At 42.7% G+C, this 27,946-nt stretch overlaps 1 protein-coding gene across 1 annotated transcript in view; it reads left to right on the forward strand.

Annotated features, from left to right (window-relative positions):
* Nucleotides 1–27,946, forward strand: part of MAPK8IP3 (mitogen-activated protein kinase 8 interacting protein 3) — a 3,746,918-nt gene that overhangs the window by 3,207,510 nt on the left and 511,462 nt on the right. The window lies entirely within an intron of this gene.

Here is a 27,946-nt window from a genome sequence, read left to right on the forward strand (position 1 = left end):
TTTGTTTGTTAGGATTTAGGTGTGCTTGTGTTGTGTGTGTGGTTTTTGGTCAGGGAATTTGTTTTGTTTATTGGTTGTTGTGGTGATGTGTTGAGTGTGTGTGGTGTCGTGTTTGTGAGCTGTCGATGATGTGGTGTCGGTGATGTTGTTGTCGATGTTGTGTGCTGTCGGTGTTATAACCTAGAACCATATATATATATATATATGTGTGTGTGTGTGTGTGTGTGTGGGATCTGAATTATGTGCCATATATGTGTTGTGAAAGTTACTGTGATTCTTAGAACTGTGTGGCATGGGTGAAAATTCACACATGCACAGGCCTACATAGGGGAGTTCTTGGTGATCTAGTGATTAGGATTTGGTGCTCTCACTGCCATGGCCCAGGTTCAGTTCCTGGTCAGGGAAGCTTCAAAGTTGCAGTAAAAGTGCTGTGGATAGTGATTACACACTGTATTTGTAGTTGTAGTAATAACATCATATTCTGGCTCATCTGGAGTAACCCCATAAACCAAGTGGAAGAGTGAACAGTGTGGTGTTTTACTTGACTGTTTCAACCCAAAACACAGTCATTCATTTCAAGGTTTACTGTCCAGTAACAGATCCAGTGGACAAATATTTAATTCTCGGTAATGCAGATTAATAATATTAATCATATTAATCCATATATTATGGCTAATATAATCAGAAGTGGTTGTATAAGACATATGTACTAGATTACCTTGTATCCCATATGTAAACCTTTTTTTAGACATTCCACTGTTGCATACTTCATGTTTATTTCTACCTGCTTGTCTGAGGCAGTGTCTCATGTGTGGAAAATGAAAGGTCATATCAGCTTCCCAAGTCATTGCATTCCTTGGGGTCTGTATTACAAGCTCAAAGGTTGAAAACATTGAACACCATATGGTCAATGTCTTCAACCATCGAACTGATAATAACCCCCCAAAAAAGTTAAAAGTACCCTAACGGGTTTAAGCAGGGGTGTAAGCCCCCCTGCACCCCCTGCTACTTAAATATACCAACTCCGAGAATGCACTACATTGCAGTAAACAAAAATCTCCCTTTATGGAGATTTCCATTTACACATTCGATATTCTCAGCATTCGCTATTCTCGTGTCGACAATATCGGGTTCGATATTGTTGGCTTTCGAGAATATAATATAGACCCCATCCCATAGTTTTTCAGGTATGACGTTTCAGGCACAAGGATAAATGCCAAATGTTTTTGGGAGGACTTGACCATCGACACTGGTGTGTGCCTGCAGACAGTATGGCTAGCACAGTGCTCTAAAGCAGGATACAAACACCATTACATTATTCTTGACCCATTATTGCTGATGTTTTGGACTTTTTGTGTACATACCATATTCCACTTACTCCACCCTGCCTTGCAATATGCTATGCCCTACTATTGCAAAATATTAAACTGAAAGGATCTGTTGTTTGGTGCTATGCCATTATTGCGAGGTGGATGATGTCACAGATTTGGAGGCAGGATATGTGAATGTGATATACCACTTTTGTGCCCAGTAAATAGCTATGGGATATGACCACAAAATTTTATTTACATTACTATATAGTGTACTTTTCTTGCTTCTAAATCTGATGATGGTGATGCTCATTTCAGTTAAGCTGAGCAGTGTGTTGTTTTACAGTAGCAGTAGGCGCTTACTTGTTGTGGTAGCTGTGGTCTGTCCACATCTGTAGCCCCATAAATCTGAAATATAGGTGCATAGTTTCTTCTGTAGTTGAACAGTTGAACACTTTTGTGAATTTCAAGAAGATAGTAGGTCATATCATTTGCATAGCTACTCCATACTTGGACTTTTCGAGGTACTCCGTAGTGTACACAGAGCAGTCACAAATTTGCCTACTTTTTTGAATTGCGTAGGGTTTCAGTGTGTGGACTTTGCCACATACCAGCATGCAACCATTATAAACTCCATCTAAGATAGGAAGTAGGATCATGCAGGTTCTTTAACTGTTTTGTGTTAATTTCTTTTTCCTATTGAAACTGCTGTCCATGCAGCCATGAATTTTTTGCTTATTAGTTGTATTATAGTAGAAGCTGTGCTCTGCTAATAATGTGTTTTCCATTTGATATACTCGTCTGTGGTGTTACATTAAAGTAGCGTGTTCTAGAAATGCACCCTTCTTTTTACTCATGTTTTCCATGCATTAATTAACAATATTAACATGAACATTTACATGAACTTTAGTTATGTCATTACTGACATATTACTTTTCAGGAGCTTTTATTGTTAGAAAAGGTACCAAACTAGAAGAGATACTTCAGTGTAAAAGGGAGTAGGCATCTTTGTATGTTAGGAGTAGGTATTATTGGCACACAACTAAAAATATGTCTTATAATTAATATAGAATAGCTAGATATAACTGTTCTAATTTAAATTTATTTATTCCACAAAGTAACAAAATGGTGGTTGACATGTTCTAGACTTGTTATACAGAATGATGGATAATGCCTTTGACTGAATGCTGTGTAGACCAAGATACATGTTAAGGCTTAGTGTAAAGTAAATATCAGAATAGGTAGATAGTCACTGATCATAGTTCATAGAAATAGATTGGTATATAAAATTAGCAGCATTACTGCTAAACAGTGGGATGTATAAGGAGACTTATGTAGCATACCATGGACAGTAGTACCAGGATATGGCAAATTGTTCTCTATTTTTTTTATGCAAGTCTGAGAAACTCTTTACATCTTAATCTGTGTTTGGTTCCAGGAAATTTTAGTTTGTCTAGTTGTGAGAGATGCTTATCATAGAGATTACTGTTGCTGTGTAATTCCTTATCCATGGGAAATAGATGAAGATGGATATCTGCCCTTCCGACCTGACTTCCAAAGCTTTTGTGGACATTCCATTTAGAGCTGATGCTTTTTAATGAGGCAAAACACAGAACAAAGCCACACCTCCTATTCTGCCCCTCTCCTTGCATTTGTTTACTTATTTCCCTACTTTTCATGCTATGTATGCATATTAACATCATGGGAGTTCTGTAATTTGTCCCGGACATGCTAACCGGAGCTGGGGAGTTTTTTTTTTTCTTTTTTTAAGTAACCATGGATACAGTTGCATCAAGCCAAAGTGATGTTTGTACAGCAGTGCTTTTACAAGAAGCTGCTGTGCTGTTAATATTTAAAAGCCAGTTAAGAAAGTAGATCTGTAGACTTCCAGGATGGCTGCACACTGAGTAACAGCTTATTTGCAACTCTCCTAGTGTGAAAATAGACACTCAGAAAAGAGACCCAGTAAACTTGTCTTTTGGGTACATGTCAGTAACTGACTAGTAATTGCACTGCCTGGATGCCAGCAAAAAAAATAGAAATTCAGAGAACCTACAAGAAGGTCAATCACGAAAGATGAGGAGAAAACACTGATAGGGAAGAATTCTGCAACTATTCAACAAAAAGCAGTGCTAGCACCAGCTTTGTTGCAATATATGACTTCCAGTAATTTAGAGGAAAATAAGTCAAATGTACTAAGAGCTGATTAAAATGAATGAGACACTGAAGTAGTATATCAACTCAAATAACAAAAGGCTGGAAAATGAAAGAAGCTTTAAGCAGATAATCAGATGAGGTGATAAAACTGCAAAAAATCAGAGGTCAAAATGAAGAAAGCATGGCTGAATATGAGACTGCTCAATGAAAGTTGCTTCAAAACTAATAGAATTAGAGAACAGAGCACATAGGGAAAACGTGAGAACTGCTGTTATGGAGAGTAAAAAAATTGGGGAGAAATAATTAGCTTTCAGCAGGGAATGTAGGTGGGGACTGGATCTTGATTTGCGGTAGTAAGGATGTGTTGGGGGGCCTAGAAGGGAAAAATATAACAAAAGGGAGATTTCTGAAGAAATTTGTGAAAGTGGTATAGAAAATGTGAATTGAGAACTTGGAGAGAATGTTCATATTATTCCACAAGATGCATTAACTCGTATAGACTAGATAAAAATTATATTTCACAGGAGCATTTGCATCTAAATGAAAGCTTTCATACACATCCAATAACTATTTCAGATCATGCACCAATAAAATCTAAAATAAAAATGCAGAGTAATGAAATCAAAATGAGACACTAGTTCTTTCCCTCCTACCTGTTAAATAGAGAGGAATTTAATGAACTGGTAGTAGACGTTATTCAGGAGTTATTAGGGAAGATAGACATATCTTCAGACATTGTAGCTAATGAGTGGATAAAATGAAATTGGAATTTAAAAACAGAGTAGAAATAAAAGAGAAAGAGATATGGCTAAGAACTAACAGGAATTACTTAGAGGGGCTGACAAAGATTAAAGTATTAGAAAACAGGGGGAATCCAGATTGCTGTTAAGCAACTACTTTTTGATAACTCCAGAGCACACAAACTTTTAACACAATGGTTCTTGCCAAACTTATGGACCCTTTAACAAGAAAAACAACCAGAGATCCTGTATGGGGTTTTAGAGATATTTTGGAAGTTTTATGAAAATTTGTATAAAGCAGAGAAATGTGGAAATCAAGAAAGGACGCAATAGGTAGAATTTATAATAAACTTAATTATGTCAAGGTTAGAGGAATATGAGGCTGAAGAACTAACAATTAAGGTAAAAGGGGATGAGATGAAAAGAGTGGTATATATAATCAATTTTCAGCAAAGTCTCCAGGAAGAGATGGTATTCCTGTGGAAGTTGAAAAGTTGGGAGGGAAGAAAGTAGTAAAGATCTGGAAAATTTTGTTTAACAGTATTTTAAAAGGGGGGAGCACCAACATTTTGGAAGAATGTTGTGGTGGCTATATATATGTAATTATTATTATTAATATTGTTATATAATCTACTTGCGTTGTATGGACAAATACGGAAAAAGGGTTAAACATGGCATGACTACAGCTAATGAAGTTTAGCTTTACTCCTTTGAATGCACCAGGAAAGTAAAGATACTTCAAACCCAGTTTCATACAGACTCATTTCAATTTTGAACTGTGATTATAAAGTGTTTATTTCTGTACTATTTAAAATAATGGCAAAATAGTTGCAGAAATTGATAGATAATGGATCCGTGTGGTTTTGTGGAGAAGAAGCTGATATTTGACAACATTAACAGAAAAATAATGATCCAGGGGAAAACTAAATGTAAAAAAATGCCACAGTTGTTGGTGGGTCATGATGCAAACAAAGCATTCAAAGTAGTAAGCTGGGATTTTATGAGTAGGGCAATGGAAGCATTTGCATTCCATGGTACAATAAGGCAAGAAGAAAGGGATTTGGGAATCTTAAGTGCTCAGGTTTCTAGTCAAATCTAGGAAAGCAGCAGCTGTTAAAATGGGATAATTAGTAGGGCATATGAAATATTGCATAGTAACTATAAGAATCAATTAGAGCAGTTTAGAAGACTTTGGGAAGAGAGAGTGGAAAACTAGTTTACAAGAAAACAATGTATGGAAATATGTATGGTTCCTAAGTGTGCAGCAAAGTCCAAAAGGTTCAGAATCTTTGCTTGGAAGTGTTTGCATAGGTATTTTTATACCTAATGCAGACTTCAAAGAATTTTTCCTCAGATAGCAAATGTTGGATGAGTACTAGGAAAGAAAGAAGTAACTGGGAACATGTGTTTTGGGAGTGTAGTGAGTTGGCAAATTTTAAAAATTCTGTACAGAGTGCTCCATCAGAATTGTAGGGTGAGCATATGGCTGTAACTAAGGACATGATTTTTTGAGCTGGCAAACAGGATCTGAATTGCTTAGCCATAGTTAGACCTTATTAAGTTTAATTCTCTTGGCTGCCAAAAAGCAGTTACTAGAAAATGGAAATCAAAGTCTAAACCAACTGCATTTGAAATATTGAATATTATAAAATAGATAAAGGCACTGGTAGAAAGATCTTTGGAAATGGCAAGGTGTAAATTAGATAGAAATAAATAGAAATTGTGAAAACTACACATTCAGAATAGTGTTCAGGAGGAGGAATGAGGTTTAAGGGAAAATAAGAATTCAGCAATTTATGTAATGTTGGACTTATGATAATTAACAAAGAAATCCAGACGACATCCCGGGCTGTATACTACATGAACTACAAAATGAACTGGCATCTCACCTAAGTGTCATGTTTAATCATAGCTTCACCTCAGGCTTCGTGCCCACTGAGTGACGCACAGCTACAGTTATCCCACTCCACAAGGGGGGATCCACCTTGGATCCTGGGAACTACCGTCCTAACAGTCTGACGAGCCTGATCTGCAAGGGCATGGAACGCATTATCATGGAACGTATAAACAAAGACATTGGTAACCTTCAAACACTGGACCTCACCCAGTTTGGGTTCGTGAAGGGCCAATCTTGTCTCCTGAACCTGATTGACTTCTTCATATCAGTCTCCAGATCTGTGGACGAGGGTAAGGCGGTCCACACAGCCTATCTGGACCCCGCCAAGGCCTTCGACACCATCCCTCACTCTGGAATCATAGATAAACTTATTAAGCTGGGCATAAATCTCTACATCACTCAATGGGTTGCCAACTGGCTTACTGACAGAACCCACACTGTAAAAGTAGGAAACTCCAAATCCAGCTCCAGACAAGTGACAAGTGAAATACCTCAGGGTTCAGTCCTGGGACCGCTCTTGTTTGGCATCTACTTCTCTGAAGTATAGGCCAACACTAAGGGACTCTGGTTAACAAAGTTCGCAGATGACTGCAAACTGGGAGCCATTACTGAATCACCAAATGATGTGGATATTCTATAAAAGGGCCTTACAGAAACAGATGCATGGTACCAGAGCCATGGGATCAAGCTTAATGCCAAGAAATGTATAGTTATCCCCTTTGGGAAAAACCATGTACCCATAAATTACCACATAGGTGGCAGCACACTAAACACCGAAAGTGTGAAGAGAGACTTAGGGACACAGGTGGACAGTGGTCTCACCTTCGATAACCACATTACCACAACAGTCAGGAAATACTTCTATGTGGCACACCTCATCACTAAGGGCTTTTCATCCAGAAAAAAGAGGTCATTATCCCACTGTACTCATCTGTCATTAGACCCATTATAGAGTACATCTTGTTTGGTATGTGCCTCACAAGACAACTTCTGCAACAGCTGGAAAGGCCGCAGAAATACCTCACTAAAAGAATCACAGGCCTAAAGCAGATGCCCTATGCTGACCATCTAAGAACTCCAGCTATACTCTGTGGCATATCGTCTACTCAGAGGCAATCTCTGCTTAACATACAAGGCCATGTCAAACCCCAAGCTGTTGGACATGCTCCACTTAAAGAAATCCCAATCCCTCAGAGCCACAAGCTCCAGGGATCTAAACCTTGTCATCACAATAAACAGAACACACTGTAGGGATAGGTTCCTGACCCAGAGACTCCCCATACTCTGGAATAGACTGCCCATACATGTCAAGCAGAGCGCCTCCTTGGCCCTCTTCAAAAGGAACCTTGGCGATTGGATGGGAGATAGGAAATTCACCTGGGGGATCACGTCAGTCACCTTGCTAGACAGGGGTCCATGGAAGTAAATATTGTGGGAAGAAATATCCAGGGAATTGTAATGGCTAGGCTTGTAGGCCGATAGCCTAGTACCAACCTATGAACCTATGAAAGAAAAGCTCTATCCATCCATTCACATCCCCTTTTACCCATATTTGCACATGGGGTCAGGGTGCCACTTCAACCGTGATAATCTTCTAGAGCGAAGAAAAGATATTTCATGTATAATGTATGTAAATGAAAAAAATAATATGGTATGTTTTCTTTTGTGTTAATGTCTGTTTGTCAGTGTCTTAAGTGATAATTTAGTAAAGGTGTTTAAGGTTATATATTACCAAATGTGCATTATGAAAGTGATTTCTTCATATTCGTAAGCGTACCATAGCATTTAATGAGTTAAGTGGCACAGTGTGCTTACATTGTTTTCAGTCCTTATTTATTTGAGCCATTTTTTAATTAAAAAAAGCTCTGATAACTTTTATTAAACTGCTCAAATAAATTTAGTGCATTCTTCAGTGACGTCAACTGAGGAATAACATGAGGTGCATTCATAGACTTTAATGGATGCATCTCTGCCCATGTGCAATGATGTATACATTAAAGTCTACGGACACATCACATGCTTTCCAAAAGTTAGTGTCACTGAGATTAAAGTTTACTGCTTAGCCTCCACGACAAAATCTTGAGAAAAGCGGTATTTTTAAAAATGTGTTATCAGAAGTTGAGTAGTCTAAATCATTCACCAGTGGAGCAAAAATAATCTTTATCACATTATGTACCACATAATGTGGTGGTAACATAAATTTTTTATTGTGAACAAGTCACTTTTAAGTACCAGTGAGATATTTTTAGACAAATTATACACTCTTAGATATCTTAGATGAAGCCTTAAAATGCAGTAAGTGCAGATTGAACCAGACTTCCCTTAATTTGTGTATGGGTAGGATGTTTTTGTTGTTTGCAGTAGAATGGCAGCTACTGGAAGATATTAAGGCCACTCAAGTCACAGTGTTTTCCAAACAGGTATAAGGGTAACTTTCAGATTACCCCCCCCCCCCCCCTTGTCTAAAGATTTGCATTTGGCTCTCTCTCACAGAGGATGTATAAAATTTTAAAAGAGAAGGACAAAACAGCACTCCCAACTGCATCTTTTACTAAAGCATGTAGTAGAAGGGCAACTTTCAGCTGCACCCTTGGATAAAGATTTGAATGTTGTCCCTCTCTGACATGAGATATAAAATAAATTAAAACTCTGAACTGGGTCTTTGTTGCAGTTTTTACTGAATGGTGTGACTGCGTGACTTTTTACCCTTTAGTTTGGATGTTATTTGGGAATTTTGGAGGTACTTTAATGTTTATGGACATGGTTTTAAGCTCTGTGTTTCCAAACTATATTCAAACCATCCTCTTATGTTTTACTGACAAGCTCAGAAAATTTGCAAAATATGGCATGTGGGGTTTGACTTTATTGGTCTGAATGTACCAGTAAAGATTTAAAAATTGAAAAGTCATGCACTCCGAAGCCATGCAGCTGAAACACTGGCATGTCCTTAAGGAGTCATTTGCATATAACCCGTAAACCTCCTCAACAGGAGGTTTAAGGTATTACATAGTGAAGACTCTAACGTAGCTCTGTCTTTCTTAGAGTTTCTACTCAATGATTTGTCTGTGTGACCTTTTTACCCTTTGTTCTGGATGTTATGTGGGATATTTTACAGGCAACTTAATGTTTATGGCCATCAGGCTTGGTGTTAAGCTCTGTGTTTCATTAGTATAGCCAAACAATCCACTTACATTGTATTGAGAAGCACAGAAAAGGGGTTTAACATGACATGGCCACAGGTAGTGGGGTCTGCCTTTATTTTTTGAATGCACCAGTAAAGGCTTAAAAAAGTTAAAAATGAAAAGTTATGGGTATTCAGAAGATGTGTAGCCAAAACAATGATATGTCCTTAAGTGGTAATTTGCACATATCCCATAAGCTTCCACCACAGGAGGTTTAATATATTAAACAGTGAAGACTGGAGATCTACCATTTACCCTTTGGTTTTGATAAATTAGAAGAGAATGACAAGACAGAGGAATCAGTGAAACAGATTTGTCATCCCTTCATTCTTAGGTACAGCTCAACTACCCAGTCTGACAGTTTCTTTTTTACAGACGCAGACCAGAAATGAACTGTTCAGATAGCTAAAAGTGTATTTAAAAAATGAAGCAAGGTATAGGAAGGACGGGCATAATCCCTCTCTCTGGTATACTTCACAACATCACAACCTTCACAATCATTGCAGGGGCCATCAAAAATTGTAGCAAGGAATCCAAAGTTATAGCACTCAAAATTAGCATAAATTTTAACCCTTGCTGTACCAGCCCATACAGAGTACTCTGCATTGAATTTTTGGAGTCTACCAACTCATCACACTCTCAAAAATATGTGCCAGTTACCTCTTTCTTCCCCATCACACCTCACCATTTGCAATTTACATGCTCCCTGCAGCCATAGATCCCCCTCAGACTCCTCCTGCCTTTTACTGAAAATACTTAGCACAAGGGCCTCCCTATCATGGTAAGGTTTCATCATGTTAACATGGTACAGTTTGTGACCCTGACTCCTGCATAGCATTTCTACCATGTAGTTAACATCACTGGTCTTCTTTACCACCTTGAAGGGTCCCTCCCAAGCTGCCTGCAGCTTGTTGTGTCTGACAAGAATGAGAAATATAACCTGCTGCCCTACAGCATACTCTCTAGCACGAGCATTCCTCCCCTACCAGACCCTTTTCTGCTGTTGGGCTTCTGCCAGGTTCTCCTGGACCAAGCCCATGAGTTCCCTGAGCCTTGTCCTGAGATTTAGGACATATGCCACAGCAGACTCCTTGTGAGATTCCCATTCACCCTCCCACTTATCACAAATCAAATCTAGAGGTCCTCTCACCCTATGCTCATGAAAAACCTGTGGATTTCTGGGGCACCTCTCTGTAAGTAAACAACAGGAGGGGCAAATATTTGTCCCACTTCCTCTTAAACTGGAGTGCAAATGCCTGTAGCATGGTCTGTAGTGTAGAGTTTAACCTCTCAACCAGACCACTAGTGTGGAGATGGTAGGGGTGGTCTTTAGGTGCTTCACCCTACAGTGCTTCGACAGACAAGCCAGCAGGTCTGACATGAAATTGGTACCTCTGTCAGTCAGTATTTCATTTGGGAAACCTACCCTGCTGAAAATCTCGAAGCATTTGCCACCTTTTCTGGCTCAGTGGAAGACAGAGCAACCACCTTAGGGTACGTGGTAGCATAATCTGCTACCACTAGGATATACTTAGAAGCCCCACAATATCCATAGCTGCCCTCTGAAATGGCTCCTGTATGACAAGCAAAGGCATCAAAGGAGCTTTGACCTTGTCTCCTGCCTTGCCTATCTTTTGGTACTGCTCACAGGTCCTGCAGTACCCTGTTACATTTCTGGAAATCCCAGGCCAATAAAAGTTCTGCATAATATGTCTCTTTGTACACTTTATGCACATGTGACCCGCAAAAGGAATGTCATGGGTTATAGCTAGAAGTACCAGAAGGTAGGCTCTGGACACTACCAACTGTTGTATCTTCTCACCCTCTAGCCCTCCCACAGGGGGTCCACTCTCTACACAGTAACCCTTTGTTCCATTGTTCAGATCCCCCTTTCCCTTGAAAATCAGGTGCCTCACTAGCTATCTCCTTCAGACCTTGTAATGTAGGGTCTGAGAGCTTAGCCTGTCTCAACTCTCTCTTTGTAACCCTTCCCAGCTCCCTTTCCACAGGAAGTCTGGTATTCTTTAACAGCGGTACCTCACTGTCAGCGTGGGTACTACTACTCACATCTACTCTTGCAGTCACTCTATCCAAGGGAACATCAGTACTCACAAGCAGCTGTGGCTCAGCTTCAGTCTCATTGCTACAGGGTAGCTCCCTCCCTGAAGTAACCACCACAACCAATACTGACTTCAAGTATGCGGTCTGTCTGGGTCACACCCAGGCTACTAGACCCACATGCTTGTCTCCAAGCCTGATTACATGCAACTGCATGCACACATGGCACTGTGTTATCAAAATCATTCCCTAACAGGACATCTGCGGGGATATCCTCAAACACACCTACTTGCTTGCTTCCTTTTCCACCCTCACATTCAAGGTGAACCCTAACCAAAGGTATTTGGAATGGGGTCCCTCCTAAAGCTCTGACTGGAGTAGACTGCCCAAGCAAGTAGTGCTCTTCTTTAACCATTATTGGCTTCACAATGAGACTGCGTCTCTCTTAGCAGTGGCCTCTTTCCCATCTACTAAGATAAGATATAACCTCTTGGTATAGTTTGGTACCCATGCTGTCTCCGGACAACTCACTGCTGACATTCTGCCATTCCCACTTACTGGCTCTTCCACCTTTTGTTCAGTACCTTGCCTCTGTAGACATCTGTATGCTATATGGCTCCATTGGTTGCATTTAAAACATTTAACCCTTGGTCCTGGGCATGTACGTGGACTAGTGGTTTCCCCTGCTACTGGCAGACTCTGTTGGAGCAGTTTAGGCTGCCCTCCATGGATTTCCTTAGACCCATGAGCAGTGCTGGGTATCCCGTTCCTGTGCATTGATGCCCTGCTTGCTAGGTATAGGTCTCCTCTTTTCCCCAACTCATCTGCAGTATTACATTCCCTATCTGCTAACCAGATTCACATGTCCTCAGGCAAAGTGCTAAGGGCTTGTTCCCTCACGAAAAGGTCTGCCAGGCCTTCAAAAGTGGTGACCTGACACCCAATCACCCACCTATGAAAATAAGTGCTTAACTCTGTAATATATTCATACACACTTTCATCTGCCTTGCGTCTATGCTCACAAAACATTTTTTCTATAAGCTTCAGGTGTTAACTTAAAACACTCTAATAGACAATTTTTAACAGTATTATAATTTAAGCAATCAGTTTCAGACAATTTAGAAATAGCAGTTACAGATTTACCATGGAGTAAGGGGGTCAGGAGCAATACCCAAAGCCCTTGGTCAACATTATACTGTTTACATACCTTTCAAACATATGAATAAAACTGTCAAAATTATCACCCTCTCTAAATTGTGGAAGAAATTTACTGACCTTTGTTGCTTCTGGGGTTCCATTATTCCCTTCCCCATTACCTCCATGACCCTGATGAAGAGTCAGCATCTCCTTCTTATGTTGCCTCTGCCTCTCATTCTCCTCAGCTTCCAGACGTCTCAATTTCTTATGTTCTTTGGCCTCCAGACATCTCAGTCTCTCTGCTGATTCTATTTCCAAATGTTTGGCCTGCAGTTCGAGTCTCTTTAACTCCAGAAAGATCTTTAAGTCCTCTGTGAAAAGGTTGAACTGCTCATTTTTTGAGAGTTGTAACTCCCCAAGGCCAGCCTGTTTTTTCTCCTGGTTGCTGGTCTGTGATGCACTTGTGACTAAGGCTTCAATCATCACTGCTTTAGTCAGGTTGGCATGCACCACTCCTTTGTCTTGGCACATCTCCGTCAACTGGCTCCTTATCAGCTTGCCATACTCCTCGGCTGTCATCCATGCTGCTCTCCCTGACTAACTAAGCTAACAAAAAAAATAAAACTTTTGTTATATGAAACTCTGAATATCCACTGTGTGGCTGACTGAGAGTACAAACACCTTCTTTAGTGACTACTGTTTACAGGCTACAGGAATTCAATATCCATACCACTGAAAACTAATATGTAGATATCCCACCACTGCCATCCAGTATACTGTGATGCCTCACCACTGGCAACAGTAATCAAGGAGCCTCAGTCCTCACCACTTGCTCCATCGGGGGATGTACAGTGGGAGGATGATACATTACACACACAGCATTTCCAGATGCAGCTCTCTGCATCAAGTGCAGTTTCCCTAAAGAACACACTGAGTGGCCAAGCCAAGACCTCCAGCAGCCTCTCTGTCCAACTAGTAGTTTGTATCCCTGCCCAAGTAGCTGACTCACACTCTTTGAGATTTGATCTACACACACACACACACACACACACACACACACACACACACACACACACACACACACACACACACACACACACACACACACACACACACACACACAAACACACACACACACAAACACACACACACACCTGGGAAAGTCTGGCACAAGTTTACTAGCTATGCCCCCTTCTGCCCAGACTATAAGGTAGTTATTACTGCCACCATCCATGTCCTTATCAGGTACTGTAAGGCCCTTAACAAAGGGTGTCCAATCTTACTGTGTAATGTTACTATCAATACAAATGGTAGTCTGACCAAGAGCAAGGCTGTTAGGAGTGTCCCACAGTGTCACCAAATAAATATGCAAGTACTCTCAAAACTTAAATATGTCTCACAAATATCAGCCACAATGAAAGGTTACATTTATTTAATAATAAAAGAACAAGAAAATACTCATTAAATAATCACACTTAATTCAGAATTCAAAATCACAGGAAATATTTAAAACAATGTTGCAGGACAGCCTCAAATAATTAAAGAAAAATGTCTAAATTAAGCTAATCTATATTCCTGACTATATCTTAAATAATTATACTGTACCCTAGACTTACTTACAGAGCAAGGCAAATGTGGTGAGTGGGTCTTCCAGCTGATGCTGTCAGATCAAAGACAAAATACAAAATGCTGTCTCTCTCTTAGAGAGTTCTTAAATTAATATTTCAAATATTACTGCTGGAATAACTTGCAGAATGACATCACTTGTCATCTGACTATCTCAGGAAATCTCCCACTGATCAGCTGGTAGCATTTAGCATCTACCTGCAAAAACACATAAGCAAGGGCCCTTCTTACATCTAAGGCAGATCCTGGAAGTTATAAAACTATAAACACTTCTAAGACAATACAAAAAACTTCTAGTTCTAGGCATTGTGTCTGTTACTACACTGAAACTGAGAGATAACTGGCAGGATTCACGATGGTTTGCATGGAGTCTAAGAGTAGTGTAAGACTCCATGCAGCCATCGCTATCCAGGAACAGCCTGTATGTGCGTGTAAGAGAGCACCTAAAACGGCTTTTACACGGACAGGACGTGGATATGCTAATTTCCTCACTTGCAGCCGAAAGGCATGCAAATGAGGTAATTTCGCGATCCAGGAAGCAGAAACCTGCCCGTGTAAGAGCCGTGTTATCTGCAGAAATGTACTCAGTTGACAACTGAGTACCGTTCTGCAAATAACACAATGGAGCCTTGTCAGCTCCAAATAAAGGTTGCATATGTTCCAGGCAGCATGCCAATGGCCAAATATGTGGCCACTGGCAACGTTCCCCGATGCAAAAATAAAATAAAAATGCTTTTTTTTTTCTGCGATGTTTAAACGTAGCGCAGTGCCGCGCAAACGGGCAGTGCTATAAAAAAACAGAAAAATAAACATTTTAAACCCACGAATTTACAATGTAAGGGAATAGCAGGCTGAAAACAACGTGGCCACCGAGTAGGGGTTGCTAAGGGGGGAAGCTGAGTGTAAGACATGTAACTAAGCATTAGTAGGCAATCCTATGTAAATGAGTGGTAAGATAGTGAATCGTACTGTCACATAGCAAATGAGCACATTCCGTGCAGTGTAGGAGTAGAATAAGGGGGAGTAACAGAGTAGGAGATAGGTGACATCACAGGGGGGAATGTATGAAAGAAATGAAGCTCATTGGAGCACAGTGGCATGTGAAAGATGTCAATCACACATCATGGAAAGAGGAGTGTCAACAAGTAGGCATGGGAAAGCCAAGAAATGGAAGGTGTACACTATGGATAACACCAAAGTTTCTTGCTGGGCGTGCATACACGCGTGTGCATGCTGGTAGGCACGAGTAAGGGAGAGTGCGCGTGTGTAAGTGTGAGTGCGCACGTTTAAGGCATTTAATGCAGAATAAGCATGTAGGAGCCTGTTTAAACACCTGTAAGCTTTTTTGCGCTGGTGTGCGCGTGTTTTAACCCGAATAAGCAGATTCTAATCCGTCTAAGCATGTGTGCGCGCGTGTTAGCCACTGTGAGCGTGTTTTCGCTGGTATGCGCGTCACTCCCCCCTGAGGAAACAGAAGGGAAAAAGGAAGCAGGAGAAATAGTAGGAAGCTAGCAGGGAATACTGGCAGAGCTAGCAGGTGAAAACAATCAGAAGCAGGCAATTACACAGGCAGAACAGTAGCCCAGCCCAGCACTTAAAACTCTGCGAACAACAGTGCACTATGTTTCTCTCAAGAGACACTGCAACAGAGTAAGCTATTAGAAGTGAAAACTGAAAAAGCTTCAATCAGACCAAAAATGCTAGGGGCTGCCATAGCTGTTATAAGGAGACATATGCAACTTGCTGAGTGTGGTGATTATGCAAATGCTGCTGGACAACCCACAGTGAGGAGACGGAGAAGAGTGTACAGGCCCAGGGTCACCTACCAGGGGTTACATGAGCTGGAGATACTGGAGCACTATAGAGTGGACAGAGACCTCCTACAGCAAATTGTTGAGCTGTGCAGGCCACACCTCACACACAGAACCAACAGAGGGGAACCTATCCCAGTGGAAACCAAGGTATGTGTTGGCCTAAGAATACTAGCAACAGGTACCTTCCAGAGACCAACTGGTGATATGATGGGGATATCACAGGCATCAGCATCCAGGGTACTGCACCAGTTCCTGGATGCCATGTCAGCACATGTCGGTGATCATGTATATTTCCCCAATTCCCGTGAGGTATTGGCCAGCAATATGCGTCTCTTCCAGCAAATAGCAGAATACCCTGAGGTAGTGTGTGTAATAGACTGCACGCATATACGCATCAAAGCACCAGCTGGTGAGCGGGGTAGGGCCTACATTAACCGCAAGGTCTTCCCCTCCATCAACTGCCAGGTCGTGTGTGATGCCCAGGGCATAATAATGAATGTGTGTGCTGGCTGCCCTGGAAGCTACCATGATTCCCATATCTGACATTTGACGCAGCTGTACTAGACATTTGCCAGTGGGGACATCTCACATGGTCACTTAGTGGGGGATGCTGGCTACGCACTGGAGCCGTGGCTGATGACACCCATCAGAAATGCACACACACCTGAATAGGAACGCCATAATGAGGCACACGCACAAACACGAAATGTAATCGAGCGTATGTTTGAGCTGCTCAAGTCACGGTTCCAGTGCCTGGACACATCTGGTGGAGGCTTGCAGTACTCACCAACTACATGTACTCAAATTGTCATGGTATGTGCTATGCTACATAATATGATTCTCGAAAACTGCAGCAGGACCAGCATAGGGCTGGGCCAAACAGCCCCCCACCATTGCCAAGCCAATCACAGGCAGAGCGTGACTTGGAGGAGGAACAACCTGAGCCTGCCCCAGTAGGCAATAGGAGGCGTGCCCAGTATGCCTTGGCCTTGGCAAAGAGGCAACGCATAGCACATACACTGGCTCGGTAGGAAGCCTGGAAATGATACCTCTCTCTGACTCACACATATAGTAAAAGGGATGCCTAAGTTGACACAACCTGCTTTCAAACATGTACAGGGAGTGTAGTATGTGCATCCAACATAGACAGCCCTGCAGCACCACCTGAGGCATGATTGCCATGTGTTAAGCAATGTAACACCATGTAGTATATGCAAACTTGATGACCCTGACTAACATCCTACCCTCACCAAGCATGATGCCACAATATGAAGACAAGATGATCAGTTACAATAATTGGCTTAAGTATTGCTGTTAGTCAAAGGGGATCCAATGCATGTCAGCCTGGGATGACATGCTGAGCAAGACATGATGCTCCACCTGCTAGGGATGGCGTGCACCTATCACTGCTGGCCTTTTGGATACTGGCAAAGGCTGTTGTCACCCCCACCGTGTCTTGAATAGGTAAGGCTCAAAACACAAAACCACCTCCATAGGTATCACAAGGGATAAGAACCTAGACGTAATGCTACCCAATGCCAGAAGTCTAAACTGCAAGATGCATGCAGTCCAAACTCTCCTCAGCATGGAGAATGTTGACATCTGTTCTGTAACAGAAGTCTGGGTCAAGGCTCACAAGAGCACCCTAACACTACCAGGTTACACCTCATACCATGCTTTACAGCCCCAAAACATGGAACAAACTACAAAAGGAGGGTGACTATCAATAATTGTCAAGGATAACCACACCCCCAGGTTGGTACCACAGCAAGAAGCAGCATGGACTATCCACGGGCAAGTAACAGTGGCTAAAACTGCCTCCCAGTTTGTAGCCTGCTACAGACCACCCTCCTAACGCCAGGAACCGCACTTGGCCTACTTCGGAACACATGAAAATATCAAGGTCTCTCCAAACAGCATTATATTGGGCGACTGAAAATACTCAAACATAGACTGGGAGCATTATTCTAGCTCCAACACCCTAGGCCAAAGGTTCCTAGAATTCATAAACCAAAATGCTCAGGAACAACTTATCACTCACACAAGAGGGGTAAGCATACTGAATGTGATAATCAGCAACATGGGTACTCTATGCCCAGATGAGAAGTGTATCCCTCACTGGTAAGATCAAACCATAGAGTAATCTTACTGGATATTCACATCCTGACCCCAGTCCCTGGGCAGAAAACCACAGTGAAAAACATGTGTAAAGCAATGTTGCACTCCTCCAAACTGATGTGGAATTCATTAAAGGCCTTGTGCCTGTGGAAAATATGGGCCAGACCTCAGAACCCTTTATAAATGCATTCTATGAACACTGTCAGGAATGCATGGATTATGCAATCCCAAATAAAACCAAAACCCAATTCCATACACACAGGCATCTGGCCTGGTGGACCCCAGCCGTTACCAAACCATGCAAGAGAAGGAGGAAGCTACTACACGATAGAGCAAAACCCAAAAAGGGAAGTAATCTCTGATCAGTATTATGGCAAAAAACTATGGCCACACATAAAATCCTCTAAGGCCAGCTACAACATGTTGAATCTGGGAATCTTGATGCAATGTTACACCTGCCCCATGTACACAGACAACCCCCTCCTCCCCCCAACAAATACAAATATATGTGAGAGATGCAACTATTTATCCAAACTGGAGGCCGAGCTCTCTCAACTCAGTACTGGCAAAACCAGTCAGGAGGAGAAGGTAACCACACACACCACAAACCCAGTCTCACATAGACCTATCACAACTGCAAACCAAAGACATAAACACCCAAAAACATTCCCGGAGGGTCTAATTAAAAATCTACCAAATCAACAGAGGCCTCCAAAGCAGACACCCAAGCAACCACTACCTCAAAACATAGCACATGCAACACATAGTTCACAATGTCAGTGTGCCAAACAGTCACAGCCTTTAAGGACAAACAACATGCCTGATACACTTGTAACAGGTGACTCCATAGTCAGACACACTGATGTCCCGCTCACCAGACTGAACAAGGAAAAGGTTACAGTAAGCTGCCTGTTGGACGCTAGAATCCGCCACATAACACAAGCACTCAGGTCACTCCAAAGCAAGTACAAATATGACTCAGTCATTGTCCATGCTGGTGTGAATGACCTGAGACGTACCTCCCTGGACTACATGAAAAGAGACATAGAGGAGCTCTCTGATTATGTAGCCCAGGCCAGTATGACCATGACCCTGAGCAGCATCTTACCCTCACCAAGAATGATGCTACAGTACAAACACAGAATGATCAGCTTTAACAATTGACTCAATTACTGGTGTCATTCCAAGGGGATCCAATGTCTGTCTGCTTGGGATGACATGCTTGACAAGCCACGCTGCTTTGCCAGGGATGGCTTGCACCTGTCACCCCTGGGCTTCTGGATATTGGCCAAGGCTCTTGCCACCTCCATAGTGCCTTTTTTAGGCAACGCTCAAAAGACAAACCCACCTCCCTAGAAAACATAAGTGGAAAAAAAATAAGGGTAATTCTGCTCAATGCCAGAAGTCTAAACCTCAAGATGCACGCTCTCGAGGCCCTCCTCAGTATGGAGAACATCGATGTCTGTGCAGTGATAGAAACCTGCTTCAAGTCTCCTGAGAGCACCCCAGCACTACCAGGTTATACCTCATATCATGCTTTTTGGCCCCAAAACCTGGACCAAACCACAAAAGGAGGGGGAGTATCCATATTCATCAAAGATACCCACACCTCCAGGTTACTGACAACGCACGAAGCATCGGAGACCATCCATGTGCAACTAACCATAGGCAAAACTGACGTACAGTTTGTAGCATGCTACAGACCACCCTCTCAAACCCAGGAACCCCACTCAGCCTTCCTGAAGACACTGGAGAGTATGAATGTCTCTCCAAATACCAAACAAGGTACCCACAAATTACCACATAGGTGGTAATCCATTACGTACAGAAGAAGTAATCAGGGACCTAGGGACACAAGTGGACAGTAACCTCTCATTTGACACTCACATTGCCAACGTGGCTAGGAAGACCTTCTATATTGGCCACCTTATCATGAAAGGATTCACATCTACATCAAGAGAGGTCATTGTGCCCCTATACTCTTCTCTTATCAGGCCCATAATTGAGTACAATGCCCCATTTGGGATGTACCTTACCCGACACCTGCAGCAGTTAGAAAGACTCCAAAAGTACCTTACCAAGAGGATAAAGGGTCTCAAACATTTGTCATATGCTGCCCGGCTGAAGAAACCCCAGCTGTATTCAGTCACATACTGCCTACTCAGAGGCGATGTATGCCCGAAGTACAAGGCCATGTCCAATCCAGAATTAATGGACATGCTCCCCCTCAGAAAGTCCAAATCCATCAGAGCCGCGTGAGTGAGAGATTTGATCCTCAACGCATAAATAAATAGGATGTGCTGGAGGGACAGATTCATAACCCAGAGGCTCCCTACACTCTGGAACAGAATCCCAGTCCATGTTAGGCAGAGCCCCTCACTGACTCTCTTCAAGAGAAATCTTGGCGAGTGGATGGGAGATCGTAGATTTACACCGGGGGTCATCACTGTGTCACTTCTAGACAGAGGCACAGTAAAGTAAACCCTAAATGGGCATAATATTCACATTGCAAGGGGTGGCGAAAGCCACACACACTCTGGCTATTTATTTATTTATTTAAATTTGTTGACCGGAGTGTCCGACTGGACGTGGGTCCATTTTCAGTGGAGGCCCGGGGAGAAAAGCTCCACAGTAAAATAAACAGACAGTAGTTACACTGGATTACATAGCGATTACCAATTTAACATAGGCTTATAAATGCCCTAGGGCAGATAGCCTAGTATGAACCTATGAAGATACAAATTGTACAGGACACTAAGGATAATCACAAGGCTTTCTTAACTGATGGTAGGAACCTTGGTGGGAATTCACAGATATGCTCTAAATTACTCAAATATTACAAACAATACACCAAACCCACACAAATTGCCAACATCCAACCTGACAGGTTCAGTGCAAACCCCCCACACACACACAACAAAATGCCAAATATCTATCCCAGCAGAGTGCTGGCCCCCTGACATTGCAGATGTTGAGGTAACAGCCAGCATCTTCAAAGCAAAACACACAGCATCAATGGTACGAGATGGTGTCCTGGGCTGCGTCCACCATGAACTCCAAGAAGAATGGAACACCAAATAACACTACTGCTCAATCTCAGCCTTACCACAGGATATGTACCCAAAGAGCAGTGTACAGCAACAGTGGTCCCTCTCCACAAAGGTGGTGCCTGAATGGATACTGCAAACTATCACCCCAGAATCCTGACAAGCTTGGTCTGCAAAGCTATGGAAAGGATCATCATGGACCTCAGAAATAAAGATATTGGGGACCTACATACACTGGACCCTACCCAGTGTGGCTTTCTTAAGGGCAGATCCTGCCCCTTAAACATGTTTGACTCATGTGAAACAGTCATTAAGGACATTGATGAGGAGAATGTGGTCCACACAGCCTATCTGGACCTTGCAAAAGCCTTCCATACAATACCCCATTCATTATAGATAGGCTCACCAGCTTAACTATAAACCCCTGTGTCAGTAGATGGGTTGCAAACCAGCTCAAGGACAGAACTGACATGGTCAGAAATGATCAGCCATGTCAGACTACAAACCAGCTACAACTGGCATCCCACAAGGCTCGGTCCTGGGACCTCCCTTGTTTGGTATATATTTCCATAGGTACAGGCCAACATGGAAGGACTGTGTCTGAACAAGTTTGCAGATGACTACAAACTGGGCACCATATCTGACCCTCTAGCTGACACAAGCATTCTACAAAAGGGCCACATAGAAACAGACAACTGGTGCCAGAGCCATGTCATCAAGCTAAATGCAGAAACGTGTATAGTCATCCCCTTTGGAAAAACAGTAAGTGCCCACCAATTACCACAAAGGTTTTAACCCATTAAATACTTAAGAAGTAATAAGAGATCTGGGGACACAAGTTGATAGATATCTTGCATTTGACAACCATGTGGCCGTAGTGGTTACAGAAACATACCATATACCCACCTAATCATGAAGGTATTCACATCTAGATTAGGGGAGGTCATCGTGCCTCTTCAGTCATCCTTCATCAGCCTCACAATTGAGTACAATGGCCCCTGTAGGATGTACCTTAGCAGACACCTCCAGCAACTGGAAAGACCCCAAAAGTACCTCACCAGGAGGATCAAAGAGCTCTAACAGATGCCATGTGTTGCCTGATTAAACAAACTGCAGCTCCACACAGTGCCATACTGCCTGCCCAGAGGCAATCTGTGCCTGATGTATAAAGCCATGTCCAAGCTAGAATCAATGAACATGCTGCACCTTGTAAAATCTGAATGCCAGTGAGCTATGCACGTGTGAGACATGAACCCCAGCACTGACATAAATAGGGCATGCTGTAGTGATTGATCCATAACCCAGAAGCTCCCTCCACTCTTGAGTAAACTCCCAGTACAGGTTAGCCAGAGAGTCCCTCATTGACTCTCTTCAAGAGGAATCATGATGAGTGGATGGAAGATGGTAGGTTTACCCTGGGTATCACTTTTATGTCACGGGTAGACAGAGGCACAGTATACTAACCTTGAAATATGTCATGGCAAACTCCAGTTACAATGTGTGTTGAAGGACAAACACATTCTCTGACTAGCATTAGAAATGGCCTAGGGCACATAGCTAGTGTTTGTCAATGTTCACCCAAGTTGCGGAATACACTACCAATGTTGGACAAGCCTGGTTTAAGTAGTCCATATCTGAACAAAATGCAACATGGCCATATTTGCACAACTGGCCCTTAACCAGTCTGGTGTGCTCACTATGAATATTTAAAGCAGTGATAGGACTGAAACCCAGGATACTGTCCACCACAGTGAAAGTACTGAACCAGTACACTATACGATATTACAGTGTTTGGTCAGTATGAAAGGATGTTGACAACTGTATGCAAACTATCCCATGGAAACCCTGCAGGCACAGTATAATTCCTGTTGGGTTCAGACACAAAGCAGTTGGGCAGTAAGAACACAACATGACTTCCAACACACAACTATAAATGTGAAATATTGTTGAAGTTCACACACAACCACAAATGTGGTGGACCTCAGATCTCAACATATGGAAAGCTCACACTGGGCATGCTCGCACACTTTGATAAATGAGACATATGTCAGGCAACAAGCCATGGAAAGCCTGAACTGGGCATGCTCACACACTTAGGCCATGTCTCAGTTTAGCAGTTGGCCACACATATCTGGCATTTGTATGTGTTAAGCCTGGAACCTCCCACAATATAGCAATCTGCCCAGTGCACACAGTTAAATGACAACAGAGACATAAGTAAAATAGTGGATCTCTCTCATATTCAAACATCTTCCACAGATACACAAGTTGTTCATAGAAACAGGGAAAGCTATGGCAATAAATACCTGCAAACAGTTTATCAGCAACAAATATTGTGCATCTGAAAATTAAACATATGGGTGTAGAGGTCAATACTAGGCTGTTTGCCCTAGGGAATACATAAGCTTAGCCAGAGTGTGTTTGGCATCGCCTCCCCAGTACAGTAGGCTACTGTGCCTCTGTAAAGTAGGTCACAGAAGGCACCATTTAAAGCTAGTGTGCTGTGCCTCCGTCAAGCAGGGACACAGTGGAGATCCCAGGGGTTGAATTTGCAATGTCACATCCATGTTGCTGGAGTTTGCTGGAAGAGGGTCGGCGAGGACTTATAACATAATTGGGTAAAATTACAGACTGAGGGAGCCTTATCTGCAGTGTCTGGACAATTTCACTGTCAACACTTTGAAGTGATGATTTTGTGGGATTGAAGTGTCTTGCCAATACTGTTCAGAGACGTCCTCCCTCTGTGGGATATTGCTCTGTAATGTATTAGCTCCCTCCTTCTGTTGTACAGCTTATATATGGCTGGTGTACACCAGACAGGTCTCCTGTTGTGGAGGAGTCTTGGGTTTATTTGGGATAGCATGATCAATGCAAACCTTCCGGATGCTCATAGAATACAATTGTCAAGGATTATGCAGAGTGTCCTGTATAATCCTTCGGCATGGGTCCTTTGAAGTCTTCCACCCCAGTCTTCACAAGTGCAAAGTCTGCTTTTGATAAATACTTTGTTTGCAGTGACTTCCTTGCCTGGGGGTCGGGATGGGATATGGATGTCCAGGGAAAGTTGGTTATGGTCAGATATTAACAATGGTGGTCTACCTCTGGTGTAGAATATAGAGTCCCCATGTTGCAGATGGTCATGTCCAATATGTATTCTCCCTTGTGGCTGTGGTGATTGGTCCTGCCATAGCACATGGATTCACAAATTGTAGTGGCTGTAGGGTGATGTTGTTGAGGCCTGGGTAGTTCCCCCACTCAGTATACCTGTACCTGAAGTTAACCACTGTATAGCTACAGTAATGCTCCCAGTCAATGTGTGGGTAAATGAAGCTGCCCAATATATATTATGTATATTGTTGTTTGGAGACACCTGCATATATTCATGTGTTCTTAAGTAGGCCAAGTGGGTTACCTGGGTTTGGGGGGGGGGGGTTAGTGTGTGTGCAATTCTGTTTGAAAAAAATGTCCCTTTTGGCAACTAGAAGAACACACTACATGATGTACATTCCTCTTTCTAAACACTGATGATGTAAGTACCCTATAAGTATAGCAAGAGAAGGGAAACCTCCCACCAATGCGACTAGCACACTCTGCTAATGCATTTCTCTCAAGTGTCATAACATAGTTAGGTGGGGGTTTGAATCCTACAAATGCCATGTGTGTTTTTGTCACACAGTTTGTCCATGTGTGTTGGGTGTTGCTCTTAATATTGTATGACATATATTATATCAGTAATTTCAATGCACACATGAGGTATGTGTGTGCCACATAGACATATGTACCTGTGACCTTAAATAGTTCCCATGTGTGAAGCCTGCCTCATGTGAATACATGGAATTTGCATTACACAACGTTTTGACTGTGGTTTTCTGTGCAGGGGCTGTGGTTGGTATGTGAATATACAGTGAGAGTACTCTATGGTGTCATCTTACCAGTGAGGGATACACTTCTGGTCTGGAGCATAGAGTCCACATGTTGGTGATGATCAGGTGCAGCATGTTTTCCCCTCTTGTGGGAGTGGTAACAAGTTGTTCCATAGCATTTGAGTGTATGGATTCTAGGAACCTTTCGCCTAGGGTGTTGGAGCTACAGTAATGCTCCCAGTCTATGTGTGGGTAAATGAAGCTGCCCAATATATTGTTGTTTGGAGACACCTGCATATATTCATGTGTTCTTAAGTAGGCCAAGTGGGTTACCTGGGTTTAGGAGGGTGGTCTGTAGCAGGCTATGAACTGGAAGTCAGTTTAACCCACTGTTAGTTGCACGTGGATAGTCTGTGATGCATCACGCTGTGGCAACAACCTGGGGGTGTGGGTATAGGTTCAATGGTTCATATGTTCATAGGTTCATACTAGGCTATCTGCCCTAGGGCATTTATAAGCCTAGCCAGAGTCTGTTTGGCTTTTGCCACCCATTTTAAATTAATTTTGCTATGCCCTTTTTCGAGGTTAGTATACTGTGCCTCTGTCTAACAGTGACACAGAAGTGATATCTGGGGTAAACCTATGATCCCCCATCCACTCATCAAGATTCCTCTTGAAGAGAGTCAATGAGGGACTCTGCCTATCCTGGACTTGGATTTTATTCCAGAGTGAAGGCAGCCTCTGGGTTATGAATCTGTCCCTCCAGCATATCCTATTTATGTCAGTGCTGAGGTTCAAGTCTCTCGAGCGCGTAGCTCGATGGGATTTGGATTTTCTGAGGTACAGCATGTCCATTAATTCCGGGTTGGACATGCCGTTATACGTCTGGCACAGATCGCCTCTGAGCAGGCGGTATGCCACTGAGTAGAGCTGGAGTTTCTTTAACTGGGCAGCATATGGCATCTGTTTAACCCTTTGATCCTCTTGGTGAGGTACTTTTGGGGTCTTTCCAGTTGCTGCAGGTGTCTGGTAAAGTACATCCCAAAAGGGGCATTGTACTCAATTATGGGCATGATGAGGGATGAGTAAAGAGGCACGATGACCTCCCCTGATCTAGATTTGAATCCCTTCATAATTAGGTGGGCTGTATAAAATGTTTTTCTAACCACTTTGGCTACGTGGTTGTCAAATGAGAGATTTCTATCAACTTGGGTCCCCAGGTCCCTAATTACTTCTTCTGTACTTAATGGATTACCACCTATGTGGTAATTTGTGGGCACTTTGTTTTTGCCAAAGGGGATGACTATACACTTTTTGGCGTTTAGCTTGAGGCCATGGCTTTGGCACCAGTTGTCTGTTTCTATGAGGCCCTTTTGGAGGATGCTTGTGTCGGCTGGAGAGTCGATTATAGTGCCCAGTTTGCAGTCATCTGCGAACTTGGTCAGCCACAGTCCTTCCGTGTTGGCCTGTACCTCCGAGAAATATATACCGAACAGGAGAGGTCCCAGGACTGAGCCTTGTGGGACACCACTTGTAACTGGTTTGGAGTCTGACATGGCTCCAGCAATTCTAACCATGTGGGTTCTGTCCTTGAGCCAGTTTGCAACCCATCTAGTGACATAGGGGTTTATATTTAAGCTGGTGAACTTATCTATAATGCCCGAGTGGGGTATTGTATCGAAGGCTTTTGCGAGGTCCAGGTAGGCTGTGTGGACCACCTTCCCCTCGTCAATGGCCTTGGTGACTGTTTCAAAGAAATCGACCAGGTTTAAGAGGCAGGATCTGCCCTTAACAAAGTCGAACTGGGTAGGACCCAGTGTCTATAGGTCCCCAATATCTTTTTTTATGAGGTCCATGATGATCCTTTCCATAGCTTTGCAGACCAAGCTAGTCAGGCTTATGGGGCGATAGTTTCCAGGATCCGTTGAGGCACCACCATTGTGTAGAGGGACCACTGCTGCTGTATGCCACTCTTTGGGTACATATCCTGTGGTAAGGCTGAGAGTGAACAGTAGTTTTATGCTTGGATTTAGCTCTTCTTGGAGTTCATGTAGGACGCAGCCCGGGACACCGTCTGGTCCCATTGATGCTGTGTTTTTTGCTTTGGAGAGGGTGGCTCTTACCTGAGCATCTGAGATGTTAGGGGGGGACAGCACTCTTTTGGGATAGATATTTGCCCTTCTGTGGGGGGGGGTAGAAGTTTGCGCTGAACCTGTCAGCTAGGATGTTGGCAATGTCTGTGGGTTCGGTGTATTTTTTGTCATTTTGGACTAATTCTGAGCATATGTGGGAATTCCCACCCAGGTTCCTAACATAACTAAAGAAAACCTTGTGATTATCCTTAGTGTCCTGTGCAATTTCTCTCTCTAAGCTGACCTTAGACGATTTTATGAGTGCCCGTAGTTTTTTGCTAACGCTGATCAGAGATGCCTTCCCTTTTTGGGATTTTGCTCTGTCATGTTGTAGCTTCCTCCTTCTATTGTATAGTTTGTTTATGGCTGGGGTCCACCAGACTTTGCTGAGTCTGCCTTTGGAGGATTGGGTCTTGGTTTTATTTGGGATTGCATGATCCATGCATTCCTGAAGGTGTTCATAGAATGCGTTTATAAAGGATTCTGCGGTCTGGGCTGTATTTTCCACGGGCCCGGGTGCTTTGAAGGATTCCACCTCAGTTTTGAGGAGCGTGAAATTTGCTTTAGAGAAGTTTTCACTGTGGTTTTCTGGGCAGGGGGTGGGGTCGGGATGTGAATATCCAGTGAGATTAGTTTATGGTCTGATCTTACCAGTGAGGGATACACTTCTGGTCTGGAGCATAGAGTCCCCATGTTGGTGATGATCATGTCCAGTATGTTTTCCCCTCTTGTAGGAGTGGTAACAAGTTGTTCCATAGCATTTGAGTTTATAAATTCTAGGAACCTTTGAGCTAGGGTGTTGGAGCTAGAGTAATGCTCCCAGTCTATGTTTGGGTAGTTGAAGTCGCCCAATATAATGGTGTTT

This window comes from Protopterus annectens, chromosome 12.part0, assembly GCF_019279795.1.
Source record: "Protopterus annectens isolate FY-2018-M chromosome 12.part0, PAN1.0, whole genome shotgun sequence".
Lineage (NCBI taxonomy): Eukaryota > Metazoa > Chordata > Ceratodontiformes > Protopteridae > Protopterus > Protopterus annectens.